General features: G+C 41.8%; 1 long non-coding RNA gene across 3 annotated transcripts; it reads right to left on the minus strand.

Annotated features, from left to right (window-relative positions):
- Positions 1 to 785: 785 nt before the first annotated feature.
- LOC134172565 (uncharacterized) lies at positions 786 to 17,508 on the minus strand. 3 transcript variants are annotated; one of them, XR_009967960.1, is made up of 4 exons: positions 17,261 to 17,508; positions 11,315 to 11,351; positions 10,528 to 10,750; positions 786 to 9,733 (listed from the first exon to the last, which is right to left on the minus strand). It is a non-coding gene; the product is annotated as an uncharacterized LOC134172565 (long non-coding RNA). The 3 variants fall into 3 exon arrangements; XR_009967958.1 differs by lacking the exon at positions 17,261 to 17,508 and adding an exon at positions 16,633 to 16,949 and having other exon boundaries at positions 10,637 to 10,750; XR_009967959.1 differs by lacking the exon at positions 17,261 to 17,508 and adding an exon at positions 16,633 to 16,949.
- Positions 17,509 to 18,437: the final 929 nt, after the last annotated feature.

An 18,437-nucleotide genomic window follows, 5' to 3' on the forward strand; every position in this document is an offset into this window, starting at 1 on the left:
TCCACTAACCAGGCATCTTTAGAAATGCATTCCAGCTTTAAATGCAGCCAGGGCCAGTCTGGCTTTGTAAGGGATGAATTGTCTAAGTGAATACAACCACTTAGAAAACAAGTCCGGCCTCACCAAGAGCTGTCTTCTCTGCAATCTGAAGACAAAACCAACTAGAAAATAAAACAAAGGTGGTTAAACATGCTACTGAAGTAACAATCATACTGAAAATCTTCTACAAACTAGCTTAAGGGTTAACAATCTGTAACAGGTCTTGGAAAGGTTGTAGCAGGATTAGCAGCCAATGGCTTTTTCAGCACAGCCTCCTGAGCCACTGTTTTGCTGTATTACAGCATTTTGACACCAACTGCAAGGAAGTTGTGCCTCACTGCAGGTGTGAGATGCCAGCCATAGGAGGAACTATTCAGACATGGAGCTGCCAAAACAACAAATAATCCACACAGATGAAAGTTTTCTAGAGGGCTTATTAATTTAGCCAGTCTGTGCAAGCAAGAAGCTTTCTGCAATCATCTAAAAGAGCCCTTAAAGCTTTAACTGATACATTGCCCATCTTAGTATGAGTGGAGTAACTTTTCTTTATCTGCCTTCCAAGAAGTCATGAGGCTCCTGTGCCTGAGGTCTGCTGGGAGAGCTGGACCCACAGCAGATACACAGCTTGTGCAGGTTCAGCCCAAATTGTTGGGTTTGCACAAAGGTACAGCAAGTACAAACACATCTCAGAAGTGGAGTGTGTAGCAAGTTGGTTAATTTATCTTCTGAACAAATGACACATCCAGTTTTTAGTGCATTCTCAGCCTGTGCTGCTTTATTGCTAAAAAATTTGTATACAGGTGCAGAGTTTCCAAGTTCATTTTTAAACAGTTCCTCTTTACAGTGTCAAAAGAATAAAATCTTATCTTGAAATCCTCAAAGATGCATAGATATAAAAGCAAGCTGCCTTTTGGAAAAACATCAGATTTTGCAGGGAGACATTCTTTCACTGTTACCATGTAAAACATGTGCAACGGGAATACATAGTTCCTAGTGACACCAATAATTACTGACCCATGTGAGCACAGCATCAGAAGTTCAACATAAGAAGTATTTTCTAGTTTGTTCTTTAAGTACTAAAGTAATCTTTAAGAATCTAACACTAATACTTCTCCTTTGCTGTTGTACCATGCTTTTGAAAAGGAGATCATCTTCACTGACATCCTAAAGTAGCTTATTCCCAGGTTTTATATTGAGGGGAATAAGCATTAACAAAGGATACAACTGCTTACTCACCACACCAAAGAAAACATGAAAGTTTAAAAGCATGCAAAGTGTTCTAAAAAATACCCACTAAGAACTAGGTGACCATGGTTAACCACTGAGCTAAACTTGTTCTACAAATTCCCTTTTTGCTTGAAGAAGTTGGCTCAAAGGATTTCATTTAGTCTAACTTCCGACACCATAAAAGTCATCTTCTCTTAGAACACTCCTAGCTTCATTTGGCAATTCTTCTAAGTCTAAAAAGAGCATTCATGAGAAAAACACAACCCCCATTCTAACCCAAATCACGGTGCTTTGTGGATGGTTGGCTATGAAGCATGAACAGGAGTTAACTTGACACACAATTTCTTCCTCCAAGACACTTTCTATTTCAGAGGATTGTGCCCCTGTACATGGAGAAGTATTCTGCACAAGTTAAGCCCACCTACAAAACTAAGCTAAGCTAGAAGTATGGAAATCGGCACTAAAAGCTAGTATTCTACATGTCTGAACACAAGGTTAAACTTGGAAAAGTATTAGTGACATAGGCTATGCCACACTTCTAGGTTATTTTCAAACTGCCAGCAGAAATTCACTTCACTGTCCACTGAAGGACCTGAGAAGTATTTCAGAGAACACACTAAAAGCCTACAGAAAGATGGCACCCAAATTCCCTTTTATTTAGTAAGTGAAATAAAGGAAAAACAACACTATTGCAACCTGTGTTGCAGAAGAGAAAGACCTTCAGTGCTCAAATCGCAGTTACTGCTTTTAAAAATCTCTTTAAAGAACTTAAAAACTATACAAGAAGATTACCAGTATTTTCGGGTTCATTCCTGCAGGTGCCATTATTGCTGGCTGGTACCAGTACGCTTCAGTACAGCTGCCTATGTGGCTAGAGAGTTACCTGAAAATACTGTCTACTAAAAAGCTATTCAACACCTGAAATGTACATACTGTGCTTATTAATTTCAGTCTTCAAATAATTTCTCTCACCACAAGCAAGTTTATCATCTACTCTCTGGTAAGTACTACACTCAAGTCGAATCTGTGATTTCCATTACTTGTTTGCTTGTTGTTTGTTTTTTCCCCCACCAGTTGTTCCCCCCTGCACATTGTAAGAAACTCTGCACCCTTTTCCTTGCTACAGCTGCAGCAGGTGAGAAACCTCATCTCGCCCCTAAACATGCTTAGTCCATGCCCTGCTTTTTACATGCTCAGGACACTACTTTGAACCAGACTAGAGGTTATAAAGGCGAGTTCTGCTGATCCTAGTTCCTGATTTACAGTTTTGGTGCCATGCTTCTGTCCCTACCTATACATTCTGCCCCTTTCTCTACAAGGGCAGCACATTCTCTAAAAACCAAAAAACCCAAAGTCTGAGAACCAAAGCAAGAAGTTCAAGCTATTGGTATATTAATTCCTATTGCTTCATTATGTATAAATGCATATCTCAATTTACTGGTAATAACTACGTTACACTAGACATTTTGAATCATGCATAATTAGAATACTAGCTCTAAGATTTGGTTTGTGGGCCTGTGCCACTTGCCTTCAGTTTCTCCATGCAGTTCTTCATGCCCAAGGCATTACGAACTAGACACCTTTAATTTGACCTGCAAGCACACTCACTTGGAGGGGAAGTGGAGAGAAGCACACAGGATTTACATAGGACACAATAAACAATAAATTACTTTTTATCTTTAACTTTAGATGTTGTAAAGCTGTAGGGAACCTGTCTATATTACAACCTGGTACATAGGCTCAGACACAGAAACACACCCTGCCCACATCATGAACATTGACACCTTCTCCAAAACTCAGGAGAAAGTATAGAGCAGACTGAAAGGGAAGAGACATAAGAATCCATTGTTGGTGTTCTGCACTGTTAAATGAGACACCCTGGTTCAACTGTTGGCCTTTGTGTGTCTGCCAGTCAAAGCACTACAGGGGCACAATGCTAGATCATTCAGTAAAAGAAATTAAATGGAATCTAACCTGAATTGCCATTATGCAGCTCTGTACCTGAATAGCAAGCAGGAACCTTGGTTTTGGAGGAAGACCAGACAGTTTCCTAGGGATGCAGGAAGCAGTTATTTTCAAGCCTGATTATCCATCAGAAACTGTTCTTCCATATTTTTCCTTTTCCTGCCCAAAAACCAGTGTGAGCTCTTGACAGCGTAACCCTTGTGTAACATGTCAGTGTCCTGAAGCTCCGTAAAATTTCTTCTCACTCACTATCAAGGAGCCTTTGCAAGACTTTTTTTGTCCTGAATTTGACAATCATCCTCACTTGCAGAAGGTGCAATTCCTGAAGGTGCAATTCCCAACACAAGTTCTGGCTAGACCTTCTGTGGCAGCACTAATGGATGTGGAAACAGCACGTACTTGTAATCAGCTGGGTTTAGCTCTGTGAAGAGGCGTATCAGTGCTGGTCATTACACCTTTGATACCCCACACTGCAACGTGGTTGCATCTAACACTTTCATTTAGTTTTAGAAGCAGTGTAATAAAAGGGGTTGGAGCAAAAGTCATGCCATAGTACAAGAGCCAAAAGGCAAAGGGATTCTTTTTGCTGCTGTGAACAGCGATTTCTAGTCTAGTAGACAACAGACTACATACCACTATAATAAGGCTGATCTGGGAAGAATATGCAAATAGCTTGCCTGGCTACAGCAGTCTTGATTTCTTACCTCACTCTCCTTATGCTTCTCTGAATGAAGAAACCCTAGAATTCTATTCAGCCACAAAGTTCATACTTCTGAAGCAGGAGCATGACCATGTTTTCATTATTATGGAAATGTATTTGCTGACCACAGTCCAGAATAAATTTATAATTTCTCTAATGTAAGCAGATAACAATCAAATTAAAGTCCCCTATGGGCAGCTGCCAATTTGATCAATAATTCATTAGCTAGAATTTGAGTGGATTACAACCTCCCACATCAATTAGCTTTTCATACAGATATTCCAGATTATCCAACACTTCGACATTCTCATGCTTATTTTGGTTACTTTATACTGCAAAAATGCTCACAGCCCTCACAGTGCCATTCTCAACTTCTGAAGAGCCAAAGGGCTTCACCTCCATAATTTCAGAACACTAGAAGCTTCCTTTCAGCTGGAAGTTAGACTTCAAATTGCCTCAGCTTCCTAGAAGAAATCCAGCCAGACAGATTCAAACCTCTGATGTAATAATGTGTTCTGAACAGAGTTACTATCTGTTAGGCCATGTTGTCTCTGCACCTCTCTGCACTGAAAGCAGCATCAACTATGAACATTTTAGAACTCCTGTGGCTCTTTTATGTAACCCTTTGATAGGAAATACTTTGCTGGGTGCAGAGGCTACAGCTGTAGATAATAATGCTTTACCAGAGGCTCCACAGTACTTGCCTCTGCAAAACTTCAGGCATCAACAGAAATCAATTACAGTTTCAAACAGTGTTTAGCAAGGCTAAAATTATTTTCCTGTAAAGCAACATTTTTAGACCTCTACAGTTGTGCTGGGGCTGTAACAAATGGTTTGAGTGTCAAGTGTTCTCTAATTTCTTATTTAAAACCATCTCAGATTGGTCTTTTTAAGCAAAGAAAACAAAAAGTACGTCCCACAATAAAAGCTTTTAACTTGAGAATCAGGTTCCCATCACACTCTAGTATTTGGAAGGGTTTAGTTTCTTCTCAGAGAAACAGAAGTGCTAAGCTACAAAAGAGAGAAAACTAGAAGAAAACTTCAGCTATCCCCTCAAAAAGAACTGTCTGCTCTTCCCCAGCACTCACTGCAGTGCTTCAGATCTGTCACAGAGCTTTTTTGTTTATATATATATATCAGGTTCATTAACAATGTATTCAAGTGCTAAATTCCCTCCAATGAGAGGAACAGAAGAGGAATTCACCCATGTTCTCAGGAAGAGACTCTTCACGCAACTCCATGCAGCACAGAGCGCCACAAACTTATTTGGTTATTACCCACTTATTCTACTGTACAGTCTTGCTAATGCAAGTTATTTACTATCACATGCAAAACAGTTATTGCTACTAAAATTCTATTTTCTTATTAAATCATCTTATGGCTTTGTTTGCATTAGGGATTCTTCCCCCTACATACTGTGCTATTTTGCATTCCAGTTTCAGAGGTATTTTTCAATTGATTCTCCCAAGCACTAAACTACTATATTTAATGGTACAGCTACTTCCACAGAAAACTGAACCTAACTCTTCAGCAAAGGTTCCCAGAGCGCTGCTGTAAATGGCCCCCCTGACCAATTTTCTTGGAAATCAATTAGATGCAGAGGGTGGGTTGTTTAGGGGTTTCTATTTGTTTGCTTTCCCTGTTACATACATTAACTCTGCCCAGTTACTGTTTTTGCACCAAAGAACATGCTTCTTGATTAATCACTTTAGAGATACATCTTATCAAAACCAAGCTACCCATTCCCTCCCTCCCCCAATGGCCATTTACAGGCAGATCTCAGGAAAAAAAATGCAGTATCCTCTCTAAGTTGAAGGAGAATTTTGTTCTTGTAAAAGATAGAAATGGGTGAAGAGCAATACTGTCACCAAATAAAAGACTTTCTCCTAGGAAATCAGAGGATGCCATCCACAGAGCATCGCACATCTGGAATCATACCAGTCCAAGCTGCCCATTGAGAGCAAAATCATTTGGACCTCCCCTGGTCTAAACTTTTCTTCTGAAAAAAAAGCAGAGGGAGAGACAGAAATTACTAAAATTGAGCTTAGAGCTGGAAAGCAACACTAGAAGTTACCTAAAATACAGGATATTGATTTCTCAGTAATACAGGGGTGGGGAATCTCTGACCCATATGCTTGAGATAGCCTGCTGCACAGATACAGTCTGCAGTGCTGTTTTTCAACAGCCCTTGACCTTATTACAATCTCTTTTATTATGATGTGTGTAAATGCAGGATCCACCACAGGTACTAAAAGATTCAACAGGACTTCAGTCAAGAAAGGTTCCCCATTCCTGCAATAATGGATAAAAGCCTTCTACTTTTATTATGCAGATAGCATTTTGCAAATATCAACTTATTATATAATGAGGTTAATGTTTAACTAATTGTAACGATTATATAGTCATAGGTGAAGAAAAAAAATCACTTAAGGGATATTGTAGATGATCTCACAGTAGCAGGGATGTGCACAAAATGCACATAAACTCATCAACATATTCATACTTTTGAGTCTATAACAGGATGGGTAATAATAAAATTGTAAAAGCTGCACATGGAAGAAAACACCTTAAACAAAGACTAAAAAGAATCCCACCAATAAGAGATGAGAATCCTGGATGCCTACATACAGCAGCTTACTATTGCAGTTGAACAGATAGACTAAAAGCACAAAGCCAACTATGATTCTATGAAGCCCATTAGGTAAAGGCATTTCATTTCTAAAGATAGCGTTGCCATTGTCAAAGGGAGGATACTGCATGTTTAGACCACGTTTGTGACATTTCTATTGTATCCTTTCTATTGTTAATTACATTATTATCACTGTTTATTAATAATTTGTCACTCAAATTGTAAAAATACTACTAGGCTCATGCACTGATCCTAACATGGCACTACAGTTTGCTACAAAGCACTAATGCTTATGGAACTATACACATCTCAAAATGGAAGACATTGGTGATTTTGTTGTTTTCAAACAACTTGTAACATCATTTTGTCCACAAGTATTAAAATATATATATGTATATATATATGTTCTATTGCACTTGCCCCTTGTTTTTGTCATGTTTCACATGGGAAGATTTCCAACCAACAGAGGAAAAAAATGTGGAACAATAAAAAGTAGGCTGAGGCAGCATTTCCCAACACAGAAGTTATGTAAGGTGCTGGCCAGAAATGTATGGCAGTGGGGGTCTTCTGGGCTTGCATGGGTATTACTTCTGTGAAAGCCACAGATCCTTAGCCCTGCTAGAAATATTCTGTTCTAAAATGAAACTTGAAAACTAATGTTACATTGCCATGGAGAAGAGTCAGGAAAAGTCAGCTATTTTTTGTTACAATGCAGGGTTACAAAATGGTGAGGATTATTTCTATGGAAAAATAAATCAAACAGCTTAAAGTGGCTACTCTCCAGTCAGACAAGTGCTTTGTTTTTGTACGTGTTCACAGGAAACAAAAATACCTTCGTGTCCCCCAATTATTTTGCCATCAAGCTACGCAAGAAACAACTGCTAGCCCTAACACCAGAAGGAAGAAAAGGAAATTCCCAAACCTAAAAATCAGCTGTTTCTTACACCAGATACCAACCAACCACTTCCAATCAATCCTACAATATTGACAGTATTTTCCATCACTTAGAGATGGATCCTGCTTCTACAGACATCTACTTTAAATCCCATTAGTTTCAACCTAAGGAGGCCTTAAAAGGAAGTGTGCTTTTCTGGTAGCCTCCGATGGCAGAAAATTCAGACCATATTTAGCAATCCTATGTTTTTAAAAGCAGTCAGCAAGCTCGTGGTTGCCTCATCAAGATCAACATGACTATGATCAAACAGCTCATTGCAATGTTACACAAAATTTTAGTGCTCACTACAGTTGGAATTACTTTGATAGGCGGTGTCTTGCCCACCACTTTCATGTCTGCTCTTTTCTTCATGGAAACAACAAATGGGAAAGCTGTCATTAAATTGTATTGTTAGAATGCAACTCTAAACACAGACTTAACTCTGAAAAGGAGGATCAACATCAACACTTGCCCTTACTCTGCAATGGAACTTGGTCCCATAAAACGTGACTGCATTTTAAGTATCAGAATACTGCCCTTGCAATCAATCATTAAGATTTAAGGATTTCAGTTGTTGTCTTTGTCAGCCATTTTCAGGCTGTCTGACTCTCTCCAGCAGTTTTCTAAAAGGAAACACAGAAGAAAAGAAGAAATCTAAGACACCACCCCCACCCCCAATGATTCTACCATCTCCCAAAACCTATTAACAGAATTTATATACCTTTATTTGATCCAGATTTAAAAATACTACTTTAAGCTAGTAAGTCACATTTGCTAAATCACAAGCTCGGAATAAGGTGCACTAAGAAGAGCTTCAGATTTGAAGTGGAACAGAATACATATCCCAGTCGTGGGGTTTTTTGCCAAGAAATCTTACTTCCCATATATAATACGACAGCAGGGAGCACATAACCAACGTACACTCCCATCTCAGAATGACAGAAAACATCCTATATAATCACAAGCAATGGAGACAAAGAACCTTGTGTAAACATAAGAACAACAGACTGCGTCTTAGTTTGGGGAAGAATAAGAGGAACCAAAAAAGGCCCGTCCTAAGTATTTTTTCTCTCTCAAATCACCCCTCTTACGTGCTAACAGCCTGTTCTCTTGGGCCTGTTTCTACCTTAAAGATGGTAACACACAGGTCACATCAGTTCTCAGTCACAGAAGAATCAAAAAACTGATTCCATCAGCAGTGTTGAAAACTCAAACTGTGCCAAGGAAGTCAAGTGGATAAACTGCAACTTTACCTCTCTGGTCTCTTCTATCCCACCAGAAGTTAATTTCTTTAATAAAGAAAGAAGTTCTGCCCCATCTCTTCTACCACATGTTCCTGGGTTTCTTCCTTTTGCAGCTAAGGAGTCATGAAAAGACAGAGGGGAGAATGATTTAACATAAACCTAATCATCATTTTGTTACCCCAGAGGCCTTTAAAGCTTCACTTTTCTTTGCCAAAAATTAAATGCTGCAGAGTGATTTCTTATTCTGATGAAAGCTCTTCATATCCAGCACCTACATCAGGTTTAGACAGGCAAATATACGTTTTGATCACAGCCTTGGTCGATGCATTTACACACTATAGACAAGGTAATTCTGCATTTGCTCCTCCGCACTAGCTGCTTTATGCAAGTTGACATCAAAGACATCTATCTCCAAAGTCAAGCCTGGGTCCTCGACTAGAAAATACCTGTATGGGACATCTCCAATTGCTTGGTAAGTTTCTTCCTCATGTCAGAGCAGAAAATACGTTCCGTTTTTCCTACTGCATTTTTTTAAGTATATCAAGACAGCTTGACACAGCAATGCTTGCAGACACTTTATCTGCTAGGACTTCCAGTGTGACACAGTGAAGTACTTAACCTTCCTAAAATGAAGAAGGAGGTATCAGTGAATACTAGCTTCCACTTGAACCTGATTACAAAATATTTCTTATTTTAAAACAATGCCAAGAGCTGGCTGAAGAGCTTGCACAGAGGACATTTCTTCAGGGAAACAACTGCTGATTTCTGTTACTCTGCTTTTGAGTTGTGATAAAATGATGGGGTACTTCTGTGGGAGAAGTCATCTGGTGAATCGAATGTTGGGTGAGATGGTTGAAACAAGAAGTGAAGAGATCTTTGTTCGTTCAGCTCCATGGAAGTGAAGGACAGGTTTTTGCTTGCTAGAAGAGAAACATCAACACTTCACAGCCTACGAGCAAGCAACAGGACCACCTTCTTGAATGTCAGGAGAGGATCTGGAATCCCAAAATAAAAAAGAGGGGTAGCTTAGCAATCAGAATAAAATACATTCAACAGTAACATGCCTACTGGTTCATTACTTTAAAAGCCTGATTCTAATGAACAAAATTAGCTGGCTTCCCAAACTGCAATAATCCCTTGCTCTAAGATTTTTTATGTAACTGTAGATCTCCATAAACTGGCTAAGGAAATGCTACAGAAATGCTGAAATCTACGCTCACTCAGGAGCAATGCATCCAAAAATATACCACTGTTAGTTAGGTACAGGGCTCCTTAACTGTGCCTCCAACACCCAGCATCACAATGTTGGGGTAGCACCTGGATGCACACTGCATACACAAAATATGTTATGCTATGGCAGGTCACAATTCAAAGAAACACCATAAACTATCCCCTAGTTAACCACAAAACTGACAGTGCTGTAGAAAAAAAAAGCACTAAATGACAGTTGGAAGATCACACAGACTAGATACTAGTAACCCTGACTCATCTTGTCCCTGATCTCCTGGCCTTTCACAGTGACACCCACCTGGTATCACTGAGTCACGGTAGCTGTTAAGACATGATTTTTGTTTTCTTGCTTTAAGTTTGATGCCAGCCTGGGTTAGAAGGAAACATGCATGCGCTCCAGTGCCAGGTATCTTTATTATCATTCTCCTGTACTGCAATGAGAGATGCGAAAGAGAATTTTTTTCCTTTGGTTTCTCTTTCCCCATACAAGAACATGAGGATACAGCATATTTTCTAACCCCTTCCTCTCTTCTCTGTCTGTATTTCTTATTCTAATTACCTTAACCCTTTAGTTGATCAAGTTCAGAAATAATCTTCCCATGGCAATTTTCAACTCCTATGTTAAAAGCGGCAAGTAGATCATGAAATGGAACTAGAGCACACATCACCACCACATTCTCTCTGAGGCACTCAAATATTTCAGCTGATCATGAGCTTCACCACCACACTGCTGGGAAAGTCTTATTCTTGTTATGAAGATGGAGGAAAACAGACATGGAGAGCTGCAACAAAACATGCCAGAAGTTTGTGGCAGAGCTGAGAACAGAATATAGCACTGCTACACACCTTAACCACCAAAAAATCTTTATTTCACTCAATGGAAAAATAAAATACATTAAAACTCCACAGGTTGTTGATCATCCTTAGACATTTTGAATGTACTTCTTTCTACTTGATAACTGACATCTGTGTTACCATTCTTTCAGTCCTACTGTTTAACAAACACAACTTTTAAGGTAACTACTCCAAGTTAACACAGTTACATAATTGGTGTCTCTTAGCAGAGCAAAAGGACATCATGGGACAGGAATTGTCTAACATTAAAGCATTTATTCCTGTTAAAATATATGATAAATCAAGGTTCTTTCAAGTGAAGGCCAAGCTGAAAGCTGGCCCTGTGGCAACATTCCACTTCTCTGAAAGTATCCTATGAAATATTATAATCTCAATGCCTGACTTCTTTGGACAGAAACAAAACAAAAACCCAAAAGCCTAAAAAACCCTAAATCAACCAACAAAGTTGACAAGCTTAGTACGTGATACTTAGTACCTCTGGCTTTACTCACCGTTATTTTTGATCAATCCACATTCTCTTCATTGAGCCTAGAGAGAGACGAAAAAATGAGATTAAATTTACATCTAGGAAGCTATTCAATTCATACATGATTATGTGCACAGACACAAAAGATTAGCTGTGCCTTCCAGGAACCAGTTGATGTTTTCAAACTTTCTACAGAAAAAATGTTGATGTTACTTTTCAAATTATCATAGCCACCCCCTTCCTTTAGTTAAGGGAAAGGATGGTGGAGTGAACTGGGCCCAAGCATGGAAGACCCAAGACAGCAAATCTGAATTAAGAACAGGCTGAGGGGCAGCACACAGAACCACAGAACCACCTAGGATGGAAAAGACCTTTAAGATCATCAAGTCCAACCATTACCCCAGGACTGCCAAGTCCTCCACTAAACCATGTCAGTGAGGGCCTCATCTACATGGGTTTTGAACACTTCAAGGGATGGTGATTCCACCACTGCCTTGGGCAGCCTGTTCCAATGTCTGATCACACTCTTGGTGAAGAAATAGTTCCTAATGTCCAATCTCAACTTCCCCTGGCGCACCTTGAAGCCATTTCCTCTTGTCCTATCACTTGTTACTTGGGAGAAGAGATGGAGCCCCACCTCACTACAACCTTTCAGGCAGCTGCAAGGAGTGGTAAGGTCCCCCCGAGCCTTCTCTTCTCCAGACTGAACAACCCCAGGTCCCTCAGCCACTCCCCATGAGAGACGTGCTCCAGACCCTTCACCAGCTCCTTTGTCCTTTTTTGGACCTGCTCCAGCATCTCAATGTCTTTCTTGTAATGAGGGGCCCAGAACCGAGCACAGTATTCCAGGTGCACATGTCTTGAAGGCTTTTGTTCAGAAACTGTTCTGCTCCCTGGAATGAAATCATGTCTGTCACTCATTCCACAAAACGTAGTTTACCCAGTATCAAATTCCCTTTTTCCCTGGAATTTCTTGGTTTCTATTTACTGAGAACAGCCACAGCCCATGCTCAACTGACTATCTCTGGAGCATGAAGTATATACCACTACCAAAATAACTTTTTAATTGTGCATATTCTGAAGATAAATGCCCTTGTTATGGTAAGCTACCATCAACAGACACACATTTCATAGGAACTTAGGCACAATTTCAGACTCCAGTAAGGCAGGAAATTCTTTCACATTAATAACAAACCCCTGTAACAAGGAAGCCTAATGACTGCTCTCCAGGATGCTGAGCAGACAACCTAACTGCAAGAATAATGGATTGCTACAGGCAGAGCTATTTCATCACACAGTAATTACGTTATTAAAACTTCCCAGTATCCTCACCAAAGCACCTCCTGCACAACACAGCCTTTCCGCAAGCATCAGGGCCCTATGCCTTCAGAAAATCCAGAGATAACCCCTAGCCCTGAATTTCAGGGTAGGTATTCCATTCTCATGTTATCAATTCTAACCCTTCCTACTCAAATCCTCCCTCAAGCACCTGCCATCGGTATTTGGCTTTGAGAAGCTGAGGACCAACAGCAAATGATTCACATCAGGTACTCCCCAAACATACTTATCAGAACAGGAACAATTCCCAAGGCCAGTCTTTGAAAAGTTGGGCTGTTTTTCACTTATTCTAAAACTCTGAATTAACTAAACTAAATACTGTAGTAAGGCTTATTATAAGAAAGCAGGAGTTGACACTTAGAGCAACTCATACAAAGGAATGATTTATCCAATGCTGAAATTTAGTTGGCTTTAATCTACTTTATTTTTAATTTTCATTATAACAAGTTCACTGCCTTTGCATGCCCTGGGTTTTAACTGCTCTGCTTGATATGCTTTCTATCAGACTTTCATAGCTTGTGTGGGAGCAGAGTTCACACTCGTACCAACAGAACTTGCAAATGCAGCTGGATATAAATCAAGGCTACTGAAAATTAGCAGGCACTGAAAGTGAGGGTGACAAGATCAACTCTACACTTAAAAGCTAATGGAAATTATGAACTAAAAAAAAGGAACTATTTTTCTTGTTTCATACCTTACTGAACATATTATCAATTGAACTAGGACAAGAAATATTTATGAAAATTCAATTATATTACTATCATATAACTCAAAAAATATATTAATCTTGTTATGATAAGAATTCAGAAAGTTTTATTTTTATTAAGTTTTGGCCTACTGCCCATTCATGCTTTTTCTTTTTTTTTTAACTACCATAACTAAAGGCTAAGTTTCCATGAACTTCAAATCTCACATTTAGATAGACAACTTCTTGGATACAGGCAACTAAACTTCAAGGATTTCAAAGCCAAAAAAAGAGATGAAGTATCTCATAAATAAATTTACCACCAAAACTGCACCATTTGTCTTTTCGTATAGATCCACATGCTCTCTGATCAATGCACCAAGGGGGAAAAGAGAAAAGAGGAAAAAAACTCAATGCTCTGACATAATCAGTACACTTAATTGGAAGCTATACTAAAATCAACAGCTTACAATTATGCTAAGTTTCACCCCACCCCACACACTCCTTTTTAAGGTACCCTTAGTTTTAATTATACTGGTAAGCAGAAACTCAGATCCAACAAATCCAGCTTTCCAAAATACTATCTTTCTCTCCCACACATGCAAATGCTCCAGGAGATAAACAGTATTAACAGGGACATAGAAGATAATCTCTTCCCTACAGCCTGAGAAGTATGTGAGGAAGGAAAGATCTAGAAGCAGGTTTAGGTAAAAAGACCAAGACACAAAAACTTAAAAGTTAACTGTGGTGATGTGTGAAGATACAAAAAGCAAAATTAGTGCTACAGACCACAACTCCACTAAGATCTCTCCCATGGCTTAAAAAGGGTCAAATTTAACCGAAAAACTGATAATGACAAAAGCTTAAATTAGAAGCACAAAATACAACAGAAGTAACTTACAGTCCTGCAAAAAAAAATTAGCTGCTTCTGTCTCCTTCCACTTTCTAGTTAACAAGTCATCTAAACCCAATGTAGAGAACTGCAATAGAAAGGCTAAGACTGGTGTGACTGGAGAGAGCTTTCCTTATATCTAACCTGAACCTCTCCTGTTTACCCCCTTGTCCTATCACTACAGTCCCTGATGAAGAGTCCCTCTCCAACATCCTTATAGGCCCCCTTCAGATACTGGAAGGCTGCTATGAGGTCTCCACTCAGCCTTCTCTTCTCCAGGCTGAAGCGTCCAAATCTTAGGCTGTCTTCATATGGGAGATGCTCCAGCCCCGTTACGAATAGGAATGTCTGAGTGTGGGGGCACCAAAAGGAACAAAGAACAGGAATAGGGCTCTCAAAAGCACTTGTGTTAACAGCACCAAGGTTAGCAGGTCATCAAGATCCCAGCACATCCCCCTGCAATTTCAGAAGACACCAGATCGGGATGGTAGACACCAGCAGCATATTAGAGACAGAGACCACTATCACCTTCAAAAGGGTACACAAAGACATATCTGAAACCTAGAATAGTGGCCAGCCTAGGAAGAGGCCAGAAAACATAAGGACCTGCCAGCTGATTTCCTTTGTCCTCTCTAAGGGATCTCAGACTTAGCATCTGGACATGAGCAACGCAGCACCAGACTGCTGGGCACACAGCTTGAATGCCCCTGCTGTGGTGCTTGTCTGCTGGACAGACATCTTGGGCACAGCACACATTCTGCCACTCAGAAGACTTCAAGCCTAAATGAGTGCTATGCTTCACTTTATATTTTTAAGAAAACCACCTTCCCCTCCTATGAGGTTTCCAATGGATAACTGTTACACTGACAGTACAACGTTGAACAGAACTTCTTACAGTGGCAGAGAAAACAGGAAAGGCTGTTTTACAGCTGAGCTTTCTATCCCATGACACACACACTGCAGTAACATGCTCCTTGAATACTGCTCAGGTTAAAGAAACATCCCTTCACATACTATTTTAGGAATATCATCGCTTTCTCTTTAAGACTGCACAAGTGCTCACATCTTGCGTTCATGTAACCTCCGGCATGTCAGGGCTGGCTTCAAACACTGGTCCTTTTCTAGCTTTTAAGAATGAACGTAGGAGGCGCTCAAGAGATACTCCACACTCCACAGGCTCGGTCAGAATTTTTACCCTTCGCTGGCCCACGGTTTTTGACACCCCTGAACGACGGGTCACCAGCATAAAATGAACGCCATATTCGTGCATATCTTCACACTGCAAACTCACAGCGCTATGGGCAAGGCTGTAAAGCAGTGGAGAGAGCTGATCTGACATAGACCAGGGTAACAGAAAACTATTTTTGTTGCTTTGTCTGGTCTAAGATACTTCTCGAAGCTCTTGTGAATTCAAAGCATTTAAGAACAAATGTTAATCCAACTGAATTTCCTTACTGCAAAAATAGCGTACTTTCTCTGAAAGAAAGTTGATTGGTTATTATTCTTTTAATGATAACATAAAGCAGAAATATCTTTACATGCAATATGCCAAAGGCAAATCCCCTGGTATATCTTACCAATTCATACACAGACATGCATACGTAGGAATATTCATCATCAGCAGCATATTGTGCCTTAATGTTATGTTGCTCATAAGCTGCTATTACTGTTACTACGTGAATAATACAGCACATGAAACTGTAAAACATACCCTAGGAAATTTTTCTCATAAGCAGCTACTGCTTTTGGAACTGGTTGTATCAAATATGATTACTGTATTTCTTTTGAGTTATTTCAGCAGTTACAAACAACTAATTCATTATTACATTATGTATGATAATGCCACATCCCCACAAGATCTAAAGCCATGCTTCTCATTTAACCACTTCATTTCTTACTTCGACCTGATATGCACACTGAAAATGAAGTCACTTCTAACTCTATTACAAACTCGATATTTAAAGACTTGTTATCAAATACAGCACATCAGGAATTTCAGGCTACTGAAAGTAATTCTTTTAGTAAGACGCCTCCTCTCCTTTTTTTAATTTAAACCAAGTTCCATTCTGTAGTGCAAAATACCTCCAATAATTTTGAAAAATTCAGGGCATACCTGACCTCACATTACTAATACGTCACTGGTTTTATATGTTTCACCACATGCAAAGTCCTTTTTGGCTCACTATCAACAATCACACGAATTCAGAAGGCTACAATTAATTGCTCTATATTCTCTCTCTATATTGTGTTGTAGACCACTTGCACGTTCTGATTTTGTCAAACGACTTAGAAGCCACCCCCTTTGTGCACGCCTGTGTCACTACAGCATAAAGACATCAGAAAAGAAGGATAAAACTATTCAAATCAGCCAAATCCATCCAGCACACAAATTCCAAGAATAACAACGATAACAGAAGAGTAACTATACCCAGCGCTATGCTTGCAGACGGAGACAAACAGGCTAATTTCGGATGCTACATTTTGGGTTCTCGTCTGCACGGTCTCTGTCAGCGGCAGCTGTTCGCCGAAAGCGCGTTCCGGCTCTTCCCAGCCAGTCCGGACGTTCTGCTGTGCGGGAGGCAGGCGCTTCCCTCCCAGCCATCTGCTACAGCCCCGCACTGCTGCCCGCCCGCTCACGGCCTCGCCCCAGCTCCGAAGTTGCTCGGACTTTTCTAGGCGGCGGCCGGGTGGAAGGGGCACGTTCCCACCGCCGCGCCCCGCCTGGCACCCGCCGTCACCACACGGACCCACACACACACTCGAACCCCCTCTCCCCGGCACGGAGGCCGCGCTGCCAGGTGAGGCTGGCGGGCGGGCAGGGAGCCGCGCAATTGCGCCCACCGGCCCGGCCCGGGGCCGCGGCACTGAGCGCCGGGCGGCACCCGCCTCAGGAAGCGGCGGGCGCGAACATGCCCAGGCCCAGCCCAATCACGGAGCAGGACGGGAAGGCGGGCGCGCGGGCACCCGGACCCAGCCCAATCAGGGAGCGGGGCACCAGGCACCGGGCTGGGTGCGGTTCCGCGCCGAAGGTCGCCGTTGCTCCCCGCCGCACTCACCTGAGCGCGGCCCAGGCCGCGGGGCCGCAGCCGGCCCCGGCCTCCTCGCCTCTTCCTCTCACTCCGCCATCTTCCCCTCCTCACCGCGGCCACCCGGCGGGGGGCTCGCAGCGCCCGGCGACGCCGGGCCCGCCTACTCAGCCTCAAGCCTATTGGGTGCTGCGCGTATGCCTCTGCCGTCCAGTTCGGGCAGTGATTGGCCACCAGAGCAGTCCATCACGGAGGCTGGCCTCCCGCCTCCAAGGCGCTCCTTTCTGATTGGCCCCGGGGAAGGCACACACCTGGAAAAGGATTGGCTCGAGCCGCGCGAGCAGGGCCGGTCCGAGCGAAGCCTGCGGTGACCTCCAGGCGGATTTAAAGGAGCCGCTCCGGGGGTGAGGCCCCGCAGGCGGGAGGGCGAAGGGGCTGCGAGGGACCCGGTCCGGTAGCTCTGCCAGCACCCGCCTGCCGGCACTCGAGGCAAGAGGGGGCACGTCCAGGACAGCCCCTGGGCTGCTGGCCCGCAGGCACGGCCCGCTCGCCCGTCCTCCATTTCACTGCGCAGCAGTGTGCCCCAGGCGGCCACCCGCGCCGATTCCCGCCGGACCCAGCGGCGCCCGCGGCTGTCGGGTGTCTGAATGACAACCTTCATTCACAGGACACAAACTATTGTTCTTTTTTCGTTAAGCAGCGGTAATTCTACACTTCAAGCTGAAGGGTGGCTGCGCTGAACCGCGTGGAGTACTTACCCATTCAGAAAACTCTGGAGAAACACCCCCGTCTAACCGTGATTCACCGCAGACAGCTACTACAAGCCCTTTCAGTTGAAATTTTAATTCGTTTAATGTGCACTTTGCTACTAAGTAGCGTTTCAGTGCAAGACTGGCAGCTTAAAGTGAAACACTGTTCCCAACTTAAGTATTACATCCACACACTCACTTACAGCATCACAGAATAGTTCGAGTTGGAAAGGACCTTAACATCATGTCATTCCAGTCTCCCTGCCATGGGCACAGGCCCCTCAACCTTGACTATGTCAGCCAAGGCTCTGTCCAACCTAAGTTGGCAATTAAAAGAACTGAAAGCAGACTTTGAAAGTAATTTTCCATTGTAAGCTTATGGAAACTAACATTACCTTTAGTCCTGGCTTTCATGAGTAAAATGCTGTATTGAATACAGTATTTTGTTTTGTACAGAC

The sequence above is a fragment of the Pezoporus occidentalis genome, unplaced genomic scaffold, assembly GCF_034315485.1.
Source record: "Pezoporus occidentalis ecotype Australia unplaced genomic scaffold, CSIRO_AGI_Poc_V1 ctg46, whole genome shotgun sequence".
NCBI lineage: Eukaryota > Metazoa > Chordata > Aves > Psittaciformes > Psittacidae > Pezoporus > Pezoporus occidentalis.